This window comes from Cupressus sempervirens, chromosome 8 (genome assembly GCF_028749045.1).
Source record: "Cupressus sempervirens isolate cs-2001-9-10 chromosome 8, ASM2874904v1, whole genome shotgun sequence".
Lineage (NCBI taxonomy): Eukaryota > Viridiplantae > Streptophyta > Pinopsida > Cupressales > Cupressaceae > Cupressus > Cupressus sempervirens.
This window is the reverse complement of record NC_143125.1, coordinates 644,888,750-644,910,354: the sequence shown is the minus strand read 5'-3', so window position 1 is coordinate 644,910,354 and position 21,605 is coordinate 644,888,750. Positions and strand designations below refer to the sequence as shown.

The window sequence follows — 21,605 nt, the reverse complement described above, 5'->3', positions numbered from 1 at the left end:
ATTTAACATTTCAGATTTGACAGAGTATTATGAAGGAGGTGATGGAGATGAAGTTGTAGAAGTGTAGTGGAGCATTCTAATACCTAGTTTGGCTACAAAAGAAATTGAGGAGATACTAGACAATCATGTTGGAAAAAGTTCTACAAACAAAACTTATGAGGAATACTTGGTCAAATGGAAAGGGAGACTAGTTGAGGATTCATCATTACTAGCAAAGGAGGAGGTTAACCATCTTGGTTTTCGTTTGAACACTTGAGATGTGAAGGGGTCACTTCTCAAATTATCCCGCATGTCTAATTCAAAGCATCCTGGATACAAGGGAAATCTTACATCACCCAAAAATATTTTATTTTCAGTCATTTCTATTTTAATAAGGACTAGTAGACAAGGTGGATAGTATTTATGAGAACTTACTATTTCTAGTAAGTTTGTCATATGAGCTTGGAATGTTCTCATTTTCTATAGGAAGGTTCATTTTAGAGTTGTAAGGCTACCATAAAAATCTCATTGATGAAGCATAAGTGTCAAAGAAGTTATTGTGAATTTTCGATGGAAAAAATTGTAGAAAAATCTTCAGGCTCACCATTGGAGGCCTTAGAGTGCTTGAATGAGGTCCAAAAATTTGAAGGAAGGGCACTAGCTTCATTCTAAGCTTGTAGATCAAGAGTTGGTGTTTCCAAAAAGTGGTTATAATAGCCAATCAGAGCAACAGTTTGTGAGTTGTGTCCTTTCAAAGTTGGGCTACCCAAAATATCTAAAAATAATTGTCAAAGATGTGTTTGGCTAACTCTATGTGTATTATTAGGGTCTTTTGGCCCTAGGTATTAATTTTCAATGTCTAGAACCTTCCTGAGTGGCATAAAATTGCCTATTTAAGAAAGGCCCGAACATTGTCTAGGACAGCTCTAGGTGATAGTTCGCAGCTTGTCTTGTAGATTATTGTAATTAAGGCACCCATGTGGGTTAGCATATTGCACTTATGAATTGTGTAGTTTTGCATTTGTGGGGTAAATAAGAAATCCATATTTTGTTCTTGCATTTGCTATTGTTTCTTTGTTTTTGTTATGCATTTATGGTATCAAGGGGAGCACCCTACATTATATAGATATCCTATGTAGAAAGGGATTTATCATTTATACTCAAAAAAGATTGCTATTTGAGTTATCAATATTCAATATTCATTTATTCAAGATGTTTTGTCTCTATTTGAGTTAGCTTCAAGATTAACAACTAGATTCAAGATGCAAGCATAGTTGCCAAAAATGTGATGTATGCTTGTTGTTTTGCATTTCAATGATAACATTATGTTTTAACAGAAGAAACACCCATTTTTATAGGTCAAATATTAAATTAAGTTCATAACTTCTTTCCACTAATTTCTCTTAATGACAGAGTCCATGAAGCTTTAGAGTTTATTTTCATTAATGAAACATCTTGCTTTATTGAGAATCAAAAGTAATTTGGATTGGGAGATTTTAATAAAATAATAATAATTTAATATTATTTTTTTAGATTTAAAATCTAAACTAAATATAGTTATTAGATGATTTTTCTAATACTTATGTTAAAATAATATTTTTATAATATTATTAATATCATGATATTGCTAAATATTTGAATTTAACCTCTGACTGACTTTTCAACCTTTTTGTACTTTGAAGTTAGCCCATCATTCTTTTGGCCACTATTTAATTCTTCAAAAACTATTTGAACAATTACAAACCATTATGATGAAAGAAAAAATCCTAATATATTTAAAAGTGATCTATAATATTATCTATCTCTCTCTACACACACACCACCCACAAATATATATATATATATATATATAGACACATCTAAAAAATAATACTTTATGCACAAATGGACCAATCAACAACCATGGAAATTAAATAATGATCATCTATTAGTGTGATCGCCTATTATTGTATGTGCGATCATCTTTTGTATATATATATATTGACACACACACACACACTAGTTGTCGACCATGTCTGTATTATGGGCAAAGTCCTAGAAAAGATGATCGCACGTACATATATTGACACACACACACATGCTAGTTGTCGACCATGTCTGTATTATGGACAAAGCCCTGAAAAAGATGATCGCACGTATATATATATATATATATATATATTGACACACACACACACATGCTAGTTGTCGACCATGTTTGTATTATGGGCAAAGTCCTAAAAAAGATGACCACACGTATAGTAATAGGCGATCACACATGTACTAATAAACGATCATTATTTAATCTTCTTGGTTGTTTATTGGTCCATTTGTGCATAAAGTACTATTTTTTAGATGAGCGGCTATTGGGGAGTCCTAGTGGCGAGCATCAAGAAAACATTTTAAAATGACACTTTTAGATCATTTCGAACTTTACAAATTCTACAAAGAGCTTCATAAATGCGGTAAAGACAAAATGTTAGCATTAAGTTCTTCACTCACATAACGAGCTTCACCAGAAAAACGGATAAATTTTGGCACACAAATTAGAAACAACAGGTGTGTGACGGGGCGATCTTTTCTATATAAATGACTAATGCCTCCTCATCGACACAATCCATCCTTCTTTATACAAACCACACGATATAACAAATGGCAACAGTTCCAGTGTTTGCGCTTCTTCTCGTAGCTGGACTGGCCACCTCTTTATATGCAAGGTACGCTTTATTGATCACATAACATCTATTGCGGGTGGTTAAATAATATAACATCACCAAGGCTAACGATAATATGTATATGTGTTTGTGTTCTATTACAGAGGCGACAGCGGTTACGTTTAATATAAAGAACCAGTGCAGATACAGAGTCTGGCCGGCGCGGTTACCCGGAGGAGGGAAGCAGCTAGACAAAGGGCAGACGTGGAGCATGGATGTGGCCGCGGGGACAAAGGGGGCGAGATTCTGGGGACGAACCGCCTGCTCTTTCGATGGGAGCGGGAAAGGAAGATGTCAAACCGGTGACTGCGCCGGCCAACTGAGCTGCACCGTCTCCGGAGCTGTTCCTGCCACGCTGGCGCAGTATTCACTGAATGGAGACGGCAACAAGGATATCTACGACGTGTCTCTGGTGGACGGCTTCAACGTTCCTCTTTCTATCAACCCCACAAACACACAGTGCACCACCATTTGCAACCCCATTTGCAAATGGTTAGATGAGCTTAAGCTTATCCATCAATTGATGAGCTTAAGGGGCTTTCTAATGAATGGTTCATAAGGTACAACAATTGGTGAAGGTTTAACCATGGAGGAAACTCCATAGTTAAGCGCGCTCAGGCTGGAGTAGCACTGGGATGGGTGACCTCCTAGGAAGTCCTGGTGCTTCACCCCTGTGAGCATCACCTAGATCCAATGAGTGTTAAGTGTTTCATTTATTCTCATGAGAGATGGATTCATGTTGAATCACTACTCATGAAACATGGGTCAATGAGTTTGACTCAAAAATCACACAGTTAAATCTTGATAGCAATATCACAATTTAACTTGCTGTAGAAATTACCTCTTACTTATCAATTGATGAGCTTAAGGGGCTTTCTAATGAATGGTTCATAAGGCACAACACTTGGTGAAGGTTTTGCAAATGGAGTTGCAAGCTTTGGGTTTAACCATGGAGGAAACTCCGTAGTTAAGCGCGCTCAGGTTGGAGTAGTACTGGGATGGGTGACCTCCCGAGAAGTCCCGGTGCTTCACCGATGTGAGCATCACCTAAATCCAATGAGTGTTAAGTGTTCCATTTATTCTCATGAGAGATGGATTCATGTTGAATCACTAATCATGAAACATGAATCAATGAGTTTGACTCAAAAATCACACAATTAAATCTTGATAGCAATATCACAATTTGACTTGCTGTGGAAATTATCACATGGTTTCTACTCTTTCCATCACTTAATTTTCCCTTGTTCTTTACTACTTAAGGGTTTCCTTTTGGCTTTTGTAATTTTTCAATGAGTGGAGACACAATAGAGTCTAGTGAAATAATCCAATGATATGGAGGTAGATTTATATGAGAGATAATACACCAAGTTACTAAAAGAAACTATATGATTATGACTCATTGATCACATAAGAATTTGAGGATTGATAAAATAATGGTATCTTGTGTCTATAGAAAATTGACATATTTGTATTCTATCTCTTATTTTGACCCATGTGGTCAAAATAAGAGACAGAATAAAAAACCAATAAATATTCCACTGGGATTTCATTCCTTTAAATATCATAATGTCCCTAGAATAAGTCAAGCCTCAAATTATAATGATGATAGTAAAATCATCATCATTAGAAAAGAATTCCTACCTCTAGCATGTTCAAATGACATCATTGATAAGAATTTTAACTTTCATATATACATAATCATTAATCAAACAATAATAAATGCAAGGTTAATAAATAGCAAAGTTCAAAACAAATTAGTGAGCCTATTCCCTTCTCGATAAATACAAGAGAAAAGAAAATCACCACAAGCCTTAAGCATTTTAAGGCCATTGAATATAAGATTATCTATAGTCAATATAGACTTATACAATCCCTCATGACATTTCATGATGTTTAGAAGGTTTTTTCCAACCAAATCTTCCAATAATTATTTGAAATATCTATTTGTGACTTCAATGTAGATTATGCTTACTTCAACATAGTAGTTTATTAAAGTTCACATAGTTAAAGCCAAAATAGAGATAAAACTACCATTGCAATCACATCTCAACCCCTCATAGAAAGTATGCCATAGATTTCCTTAATCTTCCACATGAATATTTATTTTCATATATAAAATAGGAGGAACCTTCCAATCAAATAACTCCAAAGACTCTATATTTTTTAGTGGGATGAAATGTCACACATTAGAGGTGTCAATTTATAGAAATTTCATGATGGTCATGCAAAATAGAATTCTTAGAAACCTAAACTAACTCCTTGGATATATAGCCACAATTAAATAGTTCATTAACAAAATAGATTCTATTTAATTTATTTTTCTCTTCTAAAAAGGAATGTATAATTATATTTCCCTATGGTTGGTTTTTAGTTGCAAGGGATTAGAATACTTAGAGGGGGGTGAATCAATAATGTACTAATTAAGTGACTTTTCAACCTCTAAATCTTATCACAAGATCAACTATATAGAAGAAAATGGAAAATTGAAACATGTAAGCACATCCAGAAGGTAATAAAATACTTGACATAAAGATTCCATCTCATGGAGACCCAATTTTGATGAAATCCACTCTGGGAATCAACACCTGCAAAATTGTGCACTCTTCTAAAGCATGCCCTATAAGGATCTTAACCCTAGTAGGAGTTTACAAAGACATTATTAGGTTGTATCCAATTAAGGGATTTACCTCTAGCACTATTAGGAGCTTTACCCTATTAGGAGTATTCTAATTAGAGGACTTATAACACTAGCTATAGTTCTACCCTATTAAATGATTTATAATAAAGGACATGTTAGGATCCACTAGTTAATGGATTTTAACTATTGTAACTATGAGGGAATAATAGATAGAGTGATATGGAAAATAGAAACTCTTTGCTAAATTTGGTTCATTGTAATGCACAAAATCACTTCACTTCATACTTGCATACTCCCTTACTTGATAACACCTTCAAATTCATCACCTATTCACTATTAACATACAATTCTTGCAACGTTTCCAAATAAATATTGTTCATCAAGCTCTTAAGCCTTTCAACGCCTTAATATTTCACTTACAATTTTTAATTTCAATTTCAAACATCATGCTACCATATGATGCTCCTACTCACACATATCAAAGTACAAAACAAATTTCCTATACCATGTCATCCCACACTTAGATTTACATTTGAATTAACAAATAATAGTCAAACACATTTTGATCAAACAAATTCTTCTTCTAGAATCTTAAAGATATGCCTGCATCAAACAATAAAAAGTCATAATTAACACTAATCAACTAATTGCACGAAGTTGTGCCTCACTTTTAGAAAAAATACAAATGCATCACTCTTGATCCTATACCAACAATTGCTAAAGACCTTCAATGAAGAAAAACCCAAAAGAAAATGCCAGTAGTATGCCAATTGAAGTAGAGAGTTGTCCCACAGAAAGCCAAGAAAATATCACAAATATTCTCAACATCTTTTAATATATGAGACAATAATCACTACTAAAATATTTACCCATATTATCGTGCTAAGACTTCCTTACAAGTAATTGGGAGTCATTTTAGCAATATATTATCGGTACCTAAAATGTCAGATAATTGTAGCATAAGGAGCGATGACATAATCATGAGTCATGAATTAATCATTACTTAATTTTTTAGCATTGATAACAGTACCAAGAACGCATGGTAAAGGTTCCATATATAGGTTTTCCTTCTTGACAAACTTGATTGAAAATAGTCGAACTTACTGAGAATGAGATACCTCCCACTCTGAATTCTAACAATAATTCAGAGTAATCACTAAACATTTAGTGACGATTTCTAATTACAATACATAGAGTAATCACTAATACATTTAGTGATGATTTCTAATTACAATTTGTAATGGAGAAGCACATCCTGTAATTTTGTAGTTTTTAAAAAAAAATTGCCAGCATTAGTCATAATTCTGATGATAAATTTTTGAGGATGTTGGAATTTAGATGAATACTTCGTAACTTTTATAATTTTCAAAACTTCAACGTACACGAGGAATATTTGAATAATGAAAAAAAAATTCATAGTTACAATTTGATCATTCACTAATGACAAGAAGACATTTATGATCTTCAAGTAAGTTTGAAGATTGTTATTGATACGTCTGGCAAGGTGTGCCGTGAAGATTGCTAGGTTTGGTTGGAAAATTTGTATATGATTTTGGCCTGGTAATATTAATTCATATACTAGCTTTAATTAAGGTTTATACATATTATCAAAACTATAAAATCGTGAATTTGATAAGTGATTGTATAGGCATTCTTATTGAGAATCATATAATTATAAGATAAGAAGTTCTTGATTCAAGTGAATTCAAATTTAAATTGAAGGTTCATAATCAATTATCTACATAATTTCATTGTCTCTAAAATTGACCTATTATAGTCAAGGAAAAGGATACGCTATAGGGTTTTGGGTCCAACTATTCTAAAAATTTATATTCTACTTGTTCCAAGATTGTTACCAAAGACTCTGATTTCTAATACATGGTTTCTGCTCTAGTAATCATTGGTTGAATTAAGTGTTTTTGAACACAGAGAAAGTTTAGTTCCTTTCCTTCACCTACTCTCTTCCTTATACCTAAGTTGGGAAGGTATCAATAATTAGTTATGTCCTCATGAATGAAAGGAAAGAACCTTATCCTCCATGTTACATACTTTCTTGGTTTAGAAACAACTATAGGTAGGACAAATCCATTTCTTGCAATTTTTTTGTCGTAATTATGTGGTATTTATAGGCATACAAAAGAGGCAATCTCCAAAAATTTATGATTATAAAATACCATATGTTGTCTTCAAAGATTCTATTTTGCAAAGAAATGCTCACCAGTAGAGGCTCTAGAATAGGATTTTACATCTCCAAATTGGGCTTTTCTTGAAACTTCTTTAAGGGCTCATTTGGTTCTAAAATAGGAGTAGAGGAATAGGTTTTTCTTATACTTGGTTTTTTATTATGGAATAGAAAATAGGAATATGTATTCCTTTTTTTTTTTTGGTTGTACAAAGATAAAATTGGGATTACAGTTGAAGCCCCTCTTAACTCTCTAGATTCATATATAAATAGATGCTAAAATATCCTTCTGCATTCCCATGATTGTCTATCTTTTTCACTTATGTTATGTGATATATGGAAATATTGAATGTATAATAGGTGGAGGGGCTAATGAATTAAAACTACCCAATGTCCTACTAACACCATGAAAATGTCTATATGCCTATCACTAAACATGGCAATCTTCATCCTTCCTTGATTATAGTCAACTATATCTCTATGTTTAGATGGTGTTCTATATTGATACAATGTTAGCATCAATGTTGATGGTATTCCTTTGGGGGAGTATCATAAGAATTGCTTGAATATATTGGGATATTGTTATAATGATTGGCATGTTGCATTCATGATTATGTTTTTCATTGATGTCAACATAGTATTGTTTATGTAAAGATTGGCAAAGTAACAAACAAAGAACAAGGTCATATGAACTATATATTAATGATGAGATCAAGTGTGGTTAAGGATGTTTTCTAAATTTAATCATGATGAAATGGACAAGTGCACATTGTGAGAGGTGAATATATGCAACAGCTATTCAATAATTATAGAGGACAGTGTGCATACAAAGTATCTATAAAGTAGTTTTTGATGTTTGTCTTGTATCTCTTAACAACCCTATAGAATCGTGATGAGAAAAGTTAGATAGTAACACCAGACAACTTGATGATGATGTTAGAAAGTGCATGAGGTCAGAGGTCACATGTGTGAAAAGTTATATTTACTATGAGTCTGCAATGTTTTGTAATTGCAAAAAGTTTTAATGAAGTATAATATCTTAATGAGGAACTATTATAATTAACTAGGAAAGCCTCAAGGCCAACTCAATGAATTATTTTGAGGATATGGTATAAATAAATGTTAGTATCCTTTTGGTAAATTGTACAAGTGATGCAAATGAATGTCTAAGTGTGAATTGTGAAAGCGATATGTCACGTTGGTAAATGCAAGTAAGAAATCAAAGCAATCAATATGATGTGAGTTCAAAGATTTGGTATTGAGATCTAAAGAGGTTTTGTTTGTTCAATTGGATAGAGGATAAATTGAAGTTATTTCATTTCTATTATTTTTGCAAGGAATAATACAGAGATTAGTTGGATAGTATTTTCGATGGTCTTTCCATGAAGCTATTTGGACAATGGATCATTCTACCTTCTACAACTCCTAACATGGTTGGAATATCCTAACAAGGATTCAAATTCTCCTAGCAAGGAATGATATGTACTGAACATATTTCATTGGTTCCTAATAGAATCCATCCTCTTACAAGGAACTTTTATATTAGTACATCATTTTGTGTGTACAATCTCCATTGGAGTTTTGCCTCTGATCAAGGGTTTCCCTAGTTAACATATCTGGTGTTATTGTGTATGTGTATCTTCTTATGGTTGTTGGTTATATTGTTCATGTGGTGAAGGATTAATAGAGTTGATAAATGTTTTAATAGTTGGATAATCAATTTACCCCCCCAACCACACCCCCCCCCCCCCCCCCCAATTATCTTTGTGGAGTTTACTTTCTAACAATAGGTTTTAGAGCATCAGGTCCTTGAAGGAAAATCTTAATAGCTTAAGGAGATCAATGATTGGTCATTTCAGAAAAGAAAATCTTAAATTCAATGGAGTTAACTATGATAGTTGGCAAGAGAAGATGATGACTCATCTACTATGTATGAGGCCAAGATATTGGTCGATGACAAATAATAGAAAATATGTTGTGGAAGAAAGAAAACTTGAGCAATGTAGTGAAATTGAAAGATATCTATTTATGTGTAATATGCCTACCAAAGAAGCATTATTCAACTCTTCTTGAAAATGAATATAGTCAAGTAAAATCCTTAGAGACATCTCATGAAATTTAGAAGGCTTTAAAATCTACATTTGAAGGTGATGTACATTCTAAGAGAATTAGATTATAGAATTGGATATATTTTTTCAAGATGCTAAAATGATGGAAGATGAATATTTAAGAAGCTGTATAGGTAGAATATAAAAAAAAAATGTAGAAATTAAGTATTAAAAAGGATCTAAAGATGAAGATAAGATTGTATAGAATATTTTGAAAACTTTGACAACACCATTTAGGAAAAAAACATAGATGATTGAGAAAGTGATACCTTGCACTAAGAAGTTTACCAAAGAGAGACTTCATGGAATATTGGAAGTAGTAGAAGTGAGCTTGAGATCTGTACATTTTGTTTCTATGCCCTTGGTGAAGATCAGTGGAGATCTAGCATTTCATTTTCATGCCCTTGTGATTGTTGCATTTCATTATTGTGCCCTTGTGATCTCTGCATTTCATTCTTGTTCCTTTGCTTTGCAATTTAATTTCCATGTTGTATCGTTGTGATCTTTGTGCCCTTGATCTGTAATTTTCTTTAAGGGGAGAAGAGGTACCTATGTAAATGTTCTTTACTTTTCGTTTTAAACTTTTATCTCTTTATATTTCCCCTAGAAGTGATTAGAGATCCTTCTCTTTATGTATATGCATATCATCACAGACCCGCAAAACCAAATATGAAAACTCAATTGAAGGAAAAGCATAGAAACAAACTCTAGTGTTAGAGTCACAAATTCACATTATTTGATGAATTTAGATGGGTAACCAACTCAGATACTTGTCCTAATTTCTAGGAAAATTGGCTTAAGGTTAGGATTTGGACTCAAGAATTATCTCCCCACTTATACCTTTTAGATACTATGATAGGGTATGCTCATCCTAGCAATTCAGGGAGGTTGATACCTAGTACCTGCTATCTACATAAAATTCACACATGTACATACTCATATATTCTAAACTAAATAGATAATGGTAGGAAGTGCTACATCATGTAGATCCTGACTAGCAAGTGAGTATGAATCCCTCCCTCAACCACATCAAAAATGCCATATATAAAGTAAAACATACAGGTACATGATAAACATGCAAGTATGGGGTAGGTATCCATAAAACATGTATATAAATAATCCATATACTATCATCATGAGATAACTAAAAATACTATATGAACATACATGTATCATCATTGAAATAATCATGAACACATGAAATAATTAACTCATCACATATATAAACTAATTATGAAATAACATCTAATCAATCTATTAACCAAGTATCGATAATCATAAGACATAACCATCAAACTAGCCTGAAAGAATTTAAAGAAAGTAATGATGAGATAGGATTTATAGCTATTAAAGAAGTCAGAGAAGAGAAATCCCTAGTTTCATAGGTTGAAAAGAAAGTTGATTGTATCATAGATAGTGTATGTTTTCGTCATATGACTGGTGACATGAATAAATCTGTTTAAGTTTAGTAGTCATGATGGAGTGACTGTCAGAGTTAGTAACAATGTAGCTTGTCATATCAAGGGAATTGGATCTATTACTCATGAAGGAAAGACTAACACTGATAATGTCTATATTGTTGTTGGATTAAAAATAACCTATTGAGTTTTGCATAGTTGGTTGATAAGATATATCACTTTAAATTCATAGAGAAGACGCGCATTATCAAGAATAAAGGTTATAAGTTGATTGGAATTCGTACAAGATATAAAGATAATGTTTTTCAATTGAACCCTACAAAAATGACATTTTTGGTTGTAAAAGTGGATAAAATTTGGTTATGGGATATAATATTTTGTCATATAAACTTTGATAATATTGTGAAGGCTAGTAGTACATTTTCTATCAGAGATTTACCTCAAATTGTGAATCCTACTAATGTTCATAGTGCAAATAATGTGTTATGGCTAAGTAGAAGAAAGTTTCCTTTCCTATTAAGAAGTTCTCTACTACTGTGAAATAGGAGATGGTTCACATAGATCTGAGTGGTCATACTAGAAAAAGAGGATTCTATGGAAAAAGGTACTTAATGATTTTTTTTGGTGATTTTACTAAGATGATGTTGGTATCTTTCCTTAAAGAAAATTTAGAGGCATTTTGAGAAGATTAATTTTTTTTAAAATAGAGTTGAGAATGAATCTTGCATGAAGGTTAAATGTTTAAGATCAGATAGAGGTGGAGAATTTACCTTGAATGAGTTTAACACCTTTTGTGAAGTGAATGACATTAAGAAACAACTATCAGCACCTAAGACTCCTGAAAATATATAATTGTGGAAAGATGAAAAAGGTCTATAACAAAAGCAAAAAGAGCCATGATTCTTGAGAATGATGTATCAAAGACCATTTGGAGAGAAGTAGTCAATATAATAGTATACACAATGAATTGAGTGTAGATTAGAAAAGGTACAAATAGGACTCCCAATGAATTATGGTTTAGGTATGCACCCTTAGTGAATTATTTCAGATGTTTGGAAAGTAATTGTTACATAAAGAGAGATGATGATATTGGTAAGTTTGATGCAAAAAGTGACATAGGTATGTTCCTTAGTTATTCATTGAAAAGAAAATCTTATCGATGTTTTAATAAAACAAATGTGACTATTGTTGAGTGCACAAATGTAAAAGTGGATGAAAAGTTTGGAATCAAATTAAGAAAGAATGCTAGATTATAATTTTGATGAAGAAGAAAATAATCCTAAGCTTGTCATAGAAAATATTGAAACTTTCTTTGAGACTAAAAATGATTTTCATAATGATGTTCAAGTTGTTGAATAGAGAAGAACCAAGATCTATACCTAGGGAAGAAGTAAGAATTGAGTTAGTGATGCCTACACCTAACAGGAATTTGACAAAGAATAACCTTGCTAATCTGATTATTGGAAGCAAAGAAAAAGGTGTAATGACAAGAAATAGAGTACATGAATAATTTTTTTTGATTTCTCAAGTTGAACCAAAGAGTGCAAATGAGGCATGTAAGGATGGTCATTGGATTCAAGCAATGAAGGAAGAACTAGATTGGATTATGAAGAATGAGACATGAGAATTGGTTCCTAGACCTAAAGATAAGAATGTTATAGGAACTAAATGGGTTTTCGGAAATAAGATGAATGAACAAGGTGAGGTTGTGAGAAATAGAGAAATACTGGTATGTAAAATATATTCACAGCAAGAAGGTATACACTATGAAGAAACATTTTCCCATGTTGCTAAAATTGAAGTAGTACAAATGTTCTTGGCTATGTAGTAGTCCGAAGTTCCAAGTGTATTAGATCGATGTAAATTCAATATTTCTGAATAAAGAACTTGAAGAAGTCTACATTGAGTAGCCTGAATGGTTTCCTTTGACTGAAGAATATAGTATGGTATGCAAATTGAAGAAAGCATTGTATGGTTTAGAGCAAGAACCTAGAACATGGTATGTGAGGTTGGACAAATATTTGGCAAAGTTGGGATTTGCTAAAGGTATGACAAATAGTAATTTTTATTTGAAAGAAATTAAGAATGGATGTTGATCATTGTGATATTTGTGGATGACATAATATTTGGAGGTAATGATGAAGCAAGTGAAAAACTTGTTGATAAAATAAAGAATGAATTTGAGATGAATATGATTGATGAGATGAAATATTTCTTAGGTCTATAGATTTTGTAGAACAGTGATGGTATTTTCTTATCATAGACTAAGTACTTGAAAGGCTCATTGAAAAGATTTTACTTAGGAATTTGTAATCTTGATGGAACACCTATGATAGTTGGTCACAAGTTATCTAGAAAAAATGAGACACCTATAGTTGAGCATAAGAAGTACAAATTCATGATTGGAGGTTTGCAATATCTAACTCACACAAGGCCAAATATAGAAAATGCAAATTGTATAGTAGAAATATTTCAAAAAGGCCCTAAGGAAGCACATTATGTAGTAGTAAAGAGAATATTCTGATGTTTCAAGTGTCCATCTGACTTTAGATTGCATGCTATGATAGATCAAGTGACTTTACTTTGTGTGCATATACTAACATGGATTAGGAAGGTAGTATGAATGATAGAAAGAATACAAGTGGTGGAGAATTTTTTCTTCAAGAAAGAATCATTTCTTGGCTAAGGAAGAATCATTTCTTTGCTAAGAAAGAAACAAGACTATATCTCACAGAGTACAAAAAAATTGGAGTATGTAGTAGAAACAAATAATTGTAATTAGATCATGTGGATGAAATAGATGTTGAAGGATATTCAACAAGAGTTTTCAAAACCTATCATCACAGATTGTGATAACACGAGTACACTAAGTATGTCTACTTGAATCCTATCTTTCATTCTCAAACTAAACATATATCCATCAAGTATCATGTTTTTTGGGAGAGAAATTTGCAAAGAAAGAAACCATAATAGAGGATATGAATAAAAAAGAGCATATTGCAGATATTTATATGAAGCATTTTCCTAAGGATATATTTTAGTCTTTGTGTGGTATGCTTGGGGTTATACCCTTGCCTACTTTTGACTAAATGATCTGGAGAGTGTATCAATCTAGTGGAATAGAGCACTATTTTTTATTTGGACTAAATGTTGAGACTTCATAAATGGAGGATTATCTATGATGAATAGAGTCATCAAGGAATCTTGGTAGTTGGTATAGAACAGTGTCTTTGGACACTTGAGCTGGTTGAAGAATTTGTGAAGATGATTGAAATAATGAATCCCTCTTCATTGGTGTCAATGGGTGAGATGATCGCATGATAAACATCTTCTGATACTATGAGGAGATGTGTAATAAATAGGGAGAGATGTACAAAAGAAAGATGAGAAGCCTAATGAGTTATATCAATGGAGGAAAAGTGTGAACAGTTGATTCCCATCTATGCAAGAATGAGGAAGCACAAATGGAGATTTGTTTCTGTGAGTTTAAGATTTGATTGATGGATAGTTGAATAGAAAAGAGCAGCTACAATAAAAATGATTAATTTAGTATTCTTGGAACTTAGATACTTTTCATCTATGTATCCATTAATGCCAAAGGGGAGATTTTTAGCATGAATGATGATGGTATTACTTTGGGAGAGTATCCTAAGAATTGCTAGAATAGATTGGGATATTTTTAGCATGATTTATATGTTGCATTCATTATTGTGCCTATCACTGATGACAACATAATATTTTTTTTGTAAAGACTGGCAAAGTAACAAACAAAGAATGAGGTTGTACAGACTATGCATTAATGATGAGTTCCAGTGTAGTTAAGGATATGTTCTACATTGAATCCTAATGAAGTGGACAAGTGTGTGTAAAGAGTTCAAGAAATGTGAGAGGTTTTCAAGAATTACATAGGACACTATGTAGACATAGTACCTGAGAAGAAGTTTATGATGTTTTGATTGTTATATCTTAACATGGATAGAATTGTGATGAGAAAAGTTAGACAATGATAGTAGAAGCTTGATGATGACATCAGAAAGTGCACGAGTTTAGAGGTTGCACAAGTGAAACATTTTTATTTACCATGAGAAAACAATGTTTTTTAATTACAAAAAGATGTAATGAATTGTAATATCTTAATGAGGTCATATTATAATTAACTCATAAAGCCTCAAGGCCATATTAGTGAATTATTTTTAGAATATAGTATAAATGAAGGTTATTTTCCTTGTGGTAAACTGTACAAGTGATGCAAATAAATGAGTAAGTGTGAATTGTTAAAGTGATATGTGAAGTTGGTAAATGTGAGTAAGTGATCAAAGAGATCAGTGTAATGTGAGTTCAAAGATCTAGTTTGAGACCTAAAGAGGTTTCTTCCAATCAAGAGGATAGAAAATAAGTAAAAGTTATTTCATTTCTAATATTCTGCAAGAAATTATACAAAGATCAACTAGACAGTGTGTTTGGTGGTCTTTCTCTGAAGCTATCTCAATAGTGGGTCCTTCTACCTTCTACAACTCCTAACAAGGATTAAAAGTCTCCTAATAGGAACTAATATATACTAAATGTATTTAATTGTCCCCTAAAAAATTCCATCCTCTTACAAGGAACTTTTATATTAGTACATCATTTTGTGTGTACCATCCCCACCATGGTTTTCCCTCTAATGAAGGGTTTCCCTAGTTAACATATCTTGTGTTATTGTGTATGTGTATCGTTTTATGTTTGCTAGTAGTACTATTCACATGGTCAAGGATTAATAAGGTTGATAAAAATTTTAATAACTGGATAACTAATTCACCCACCCTCTCTTAGTTATCTTGGTGGAATCTACTTTCTAACATACAAACTGAAGGTAATTATATACTAGTATACAAAGTGATATGTGTGGACTGGGTGTTCTCTCTGGACCTTATACAAGTAATGTTTGATTCACATATCTAGCATATATTCCATAATTTCTACAAGTGTTATATGTCATTTGTGATTGTTGTCTACAACTCTCAACTATTGAATATATCATCATGGAAATTTTGTACACCCCATACCTTCAACATAGTACATGAACTCTTATTAATATAGTTAAACTTTATTGTCTCTTTTCTCTGAACTTCATAGCCTAGTTATGACAAATATGCTTCATCTGATATTGTTAGAATTATAGTTGAAAAAATATCAACATAGTGTTGTGTCACTGGACCCTCCATTATTACCTTCTAACTATAGCTACATATGGTGGTCTGGTAATGCTTTTTAAATATGAACATGTTTTCCTCTTAGAAAATCCATTTATAAATAGACACGTTGTCTCATTTATCGAATTATTTTACTTACAATATCTTTTCAATTCCTTTCTCAAAAGATGTTTGGATCACTAAACAAATTGGATTGTAGTATATTGCATCTAAACATACTTTATTCTTGAACAGCCTTAGTTTTCATTTTATAGAATTTGTTCACTTATAATTAGTCATAATAGTGGAGGTCTATCTAGTGTAGATACATTGATGGTAGGAATTAAGAGAACACTAGTTTTGCATGAATTGATATTCCAATTAGACACTATTTGTTGCTACTTGTATCTTTATAAATAAAAACTATATAACACTTTGAAGAAATAACATATATTTTTAAAAATATAAAAGGTGAAAGAAGTCAAAATGGAGAAGTTATTATCTAAAAATAACCTTTGGATTGACTTGATTATAAAAGGGGGATAAATTTTGTTGGTCCTACTATTTATTAATGGAATGAGTCTAAATTTGACAAGTTGAAGATCCTTATTCAAAATAGGTCAAATATTTTGTTTCAAAGAAAGTAGTGTTAACTAAATTAACTCATCATACATGTACAACAAGAGAGAAATTTAGAGAATACATTGAAAAAATTAATAACTATAGAAGATATAGTTTCCCTTTCAGAATATAAACTTAATATTTCCATTTCTACAAAACAAGGCTTCGTCCTCAAACTCTTCTTGACATCCATGTATTCTTTGATACATATATGGTAACATGTATATTTGTATATCTCAACACTAGGATCAAATTATTAAAATTTTAACTGGATAGGAATGAAATTCAATATTGTTTGCATCTCCTTGTAGACTTTCATTGCCTTTTTAGAATTAGTTATTATAGGATGACCTTATTGGGGAGATAGAGGTCCTAGTTTTTTCCAAATAAGCTCAAGCAAGATGTAACTGTTGCATTGAGTAATTTCTCTATGAGTAAAAGATGACACAATGATGCATTTTCCTTAACCTCTAAGGGCAATGATTGAGTGACTATAAATCTTTTACATGTATCATATAAGTGCATGTGGAATTTTATTCTCTATTATGGGTGAGTATGGTGTTATTGTTAGAGTAATTTTTTTAAAAACTTAAATGTTCAATTAAGTTACCTTTTATTCATTCTTAAGATTTCACTTTATACATTGTCATAGTTAATAATTATTTTAATTATTAAATGTTTACCTTTTAGGGTTTCTCATTTTGTGCTTTGATCTACTTTTATAAGGATTGATCCTTTCTATTTAGTAATTCAAATACATTATCTAGCAAATAAACATTTCCTATTTTTAGAGCCATCTTCTTGGTCTTTGCTCCATTCTTTCTTGTCACAAGCTATTTTTTAGACACATCATTCTTGGGCTCTATGAAGCTATTTTTGACAACTTCTACAAGGTATTAGAGCATGGATATGTTGCTTCATGTTCTTATTTATTGAATAATTTTGTAGCTTTAAGGGTTTGAATGTTTTAGAGGTTTTTTTATTGGATCTGGGGGTGCACCCTTTTTCGAAGTACCTTGGGCCAAAATGGACCTCACGGATGGATTCAAGGATCAAATTCCACCTCTTCATCAAAAGAGGTATCTACATAGTAGTCCTTGACATTTTTGTTAAATTTGATGCCAATTTTGGCCATTCTTTTTGGCTTAATATTTAGAGCCTTAGCATAATACATAACTAAGAGGATTTATCCCTCATAGAGTTCAAGAAATGACACACTTTTATCATGCGCTATAATAATATTCTTCTAAAGTGATGCCAAATATAAAGGAAAAGAGATATAATTTCTATGCTAAAACTAATTCAATATAACAATAAAATGATGGATAAGATGCTATAGTATTTACCACCCAGGGTGTGGTTTCATATAATAACCTTAGTAACACTTGTCATGGATTTGGAAGTGAAGTTCTATCCTAGCCACCACCTATATTCTTTCACACTTTTTCCCTATATTTTGATAAGATGAACATCTCCACCACTTTCATAGCATATTTTTTATCCCTATAGAAGTTAGTTCTCTTAATAAAGGTATTGAAGTCCTTGGCTCCAAACTCTACTTTTACATGTAGCTCAAGTTTATAAACACAAAGCACTCTATTATTTCACTAATGAAAAAAAGCCCTGACTACAAGGACGTCAATACCATGAAGCTACTCAATATACCTTGTCAATTTGCCCACAAAGAGATAAATCATAAGTGCTTCCATATTTTTCTATTTATCATTAATAATGGGCTCAAGATGGGTTTAGTCAGCTCTCATTCTCGAGGTATCCTAATCCCTAACTGGATGAGGTACAAATAGAGAAGAGCTTCTAAGTAAAGAAATCACAATGAAAAGAAGAGGTACCATAAGGCTCATGTTTTTTCACATAAATGATATCTTCCCAAGGACATCAATTGCTACATCATCCTCCATCATTTCTAGAGCCATATTCCACATCAAACACATTATAATTATTATGAAGTAACATATTAATATCAACTCAGATCTAGTCATTAACCCACCGCTCATTCTTATCTATCCAATGCAAAAAATTGTTTAATCCATCCAAAATATAGTTGCCTTCACGATACATATGTGAGACCATAAAATCATCAAAGTTTCTTAGTAAATTGAGGAAATCTTTAATGAGGGGTTTAATGGTCTAATTAGGAGGGATACTTCCTTAAAGCTCTTCCATCTCAAAACAACATTTTTGTTCAAAGAAATTTATTTTTAATACAGACAACAATTCTAAATGTGAAAAATATAAACACTTATAAAATTCATATTGTTATGGTATCCTTGTAAACATAGAGCATAGGGTGAAGGGTGATTCTAAAAATATTTGGGTGCATGTACACCATCTTTTACAAAAATTATCATGATTGAAATCTATGTAAGGTTTTTTTTTTATAAATACATGATGCATATATTTCTGTAAGGAAAAAAATAACTTCATTTCAATAGGATGGTCCTAACAATATCTTTATAAGTTTAAATATATTTTTTTTAATAAATATTTATATAATTATAATATAGACTTAAAAATCAAATTACGAAATAGCACATTGAAATTTAAAATATAGAGAATAGATAGACATTTGAAGTATTCATTAATATTTCCTCGTAATACTATAATGTACGTGACTTATGCTTCCCTCACTACTGGGGAGATGAAGGAATGTTTTGGTAATAAGTGGTGAGATTTGCAGCTGGCAACAACCACCGGCGTCAACATGCAGATGACACTACTTAGTAGTATATTATTCGATACACAAATATAATCCTATGTATATATCCAGGGACAGAACACAATGCTGTAGTCTGTGCCAGAGGCGCAAGCGAAAGTAGCTGTGTCATTTTTAAATTTGTCTATCTATAGTTACAGGCACGTATGACCACTCGAGCTACAAGAAGCGCACGATGTTTACCATCGTACAGTCTGGATTGAATGAGAAGCCGTATATGCTTACACAACATTGGGTCAGCATTCAAACATTTCTCTGGAAGCTTTCAGATTTTAATGTGCAAATATATTTTCTATTGAATATCGACTTTCTTCACTCTAACAATGAATCATGCATAAGAATTCTGACTTTGGTGCATTCTGATGACGAAATAGAATATTATAGTTCAAATATAGATAAAACCTTTTGGACAATCAAATCCAAAAAGCTAAACAATATCTTAAAATAAAAATTATTGCTATAATTAATATAGACTCCGAGAAGTTCGACTTCACTAGAATCTTATCGGCAGATGAATACAAGTATGACTTTTATTACTTCCGCACGTTACGACGGAAGGCAAGACCCGACTTCAAAGCCGCCTATCTCATGAGAGCCCAAGTCTTTTGAAATTCGAAGGGTCATTCACAATCAGACTTCTGTTATGGCCGGTTCAACATTTTCTGCATTCTCAAAAGCTTTTTTTGTTGTATTCAACCCACCAATCTGTACATGTCCAACATCCTAACGTTGCGTAAACCTCTGCAGCAGTGACAACGCATGTTGAATTAAGTGACAACGCATGTTGAATTAAGTTAATTTTAGTGAGATTTTCTAATATGAAATTCATGGAGAAAGGACTCAAACATAGCATTTTAATTAATAGATATCTAGCAACCTTAGTGTGCAATGCGTAGATACAACAGTCGTAGAATGAGAGATATAGCTTATATAGTTTTAACAATGAATTTGAGAGTGAAGACGTTATAGCTTGTATCTATAAAGAAGCAATAGTCAAAAAGTGAAATATATAGAGAGACACAGAGAGGTAGAAAGAGAGTTATAGATAAAGAATTAGGGAGATAGAGAAGAAGATATGGAGAAAAATAAAGGGAGGTAAAGGACATGATAGAGATATTGATAGTGAGATAGTGAGATAGTGCGATAGAGAGATGTATCATATAAAAAGGAAAAGTGATGTATATATGGGCCCAAGAAAGGAGAGAGGAGCGAGAAATGTTTAAAGACAAAGGGTAGAGAGGGAGATAGAGAGATAAAGAGGAAGAGATAGAGATATATGGAGGAAAATGGGGATCGATAAATATGAAGCGATAATGATTATTTTTTTAATGAGAAGATATAATAAGGATTGTTATATATATATATGCTATTTCTCTATCATATTAACTAATAAATAAATATTTTATTTAGGATCATATAGTATTTAATATCATGTCTTCTTTAATGTTATATGTCATTCATGTTAAAATGTCATGTTTATTATTAAATTTGTAATTTTTAGATGTTCAATTTACAGTTATACATAGCATGTTTCAAAATATGCACTACAAAATAAAATAAAGCAAATTATATAATTAATATCTATAATAAAATTTACCTATAATTAATATAGTACAAAGTTAGCTTAATATTAGAGAAAACATTGTGGTTAAGTGCACTTGAGATGGAGTAATAGTAGAATGGGTGTGTTAAGCCCTTGTTACAAATCCTAAGATAACTGCTGACCATTTTCCTAACAATCTCCCCCTTAGCTTTTCCCAAGGGTCTGAGAATTTGAACCCATGACCAAGCTTTGATACCACTCATTAGATTGGGGTTTTCATTGCACCAAAATATCAGTCTATCAATGCCTGATAAAACTAGTCAACTTATAGTACATAGGAGGCAATTAATCCCTTGTCATGAATCCCAAGGGGAGTGGGGTGACCTTCCCAAAAGAGTTAGTCTTTTAGCTCTATGCACATCACCTTCATGTAATGAGGACTAAGTATTTCAATCATTTTCATGAGTGTGCACCATCATTTGTAAAACAAGGTTAAGAAGTTTGACTAAAAAACTAGA

General features: G+C 32.0%; 1 pseudogene; it reads left to right on the top strand.

Moving 5' to 3' along the window:
• The first annotated feature begins 2,610 nt into the window (after positions 1 to 2,610).
• Positions 2,611 to 19,647, top strand: LOC149544074 (pathogenesis-related protein pseudogene; annotated as a pseudogene).
• Positions 19,648 to 21,605: the final 1,958 nt, after the last annotated feature.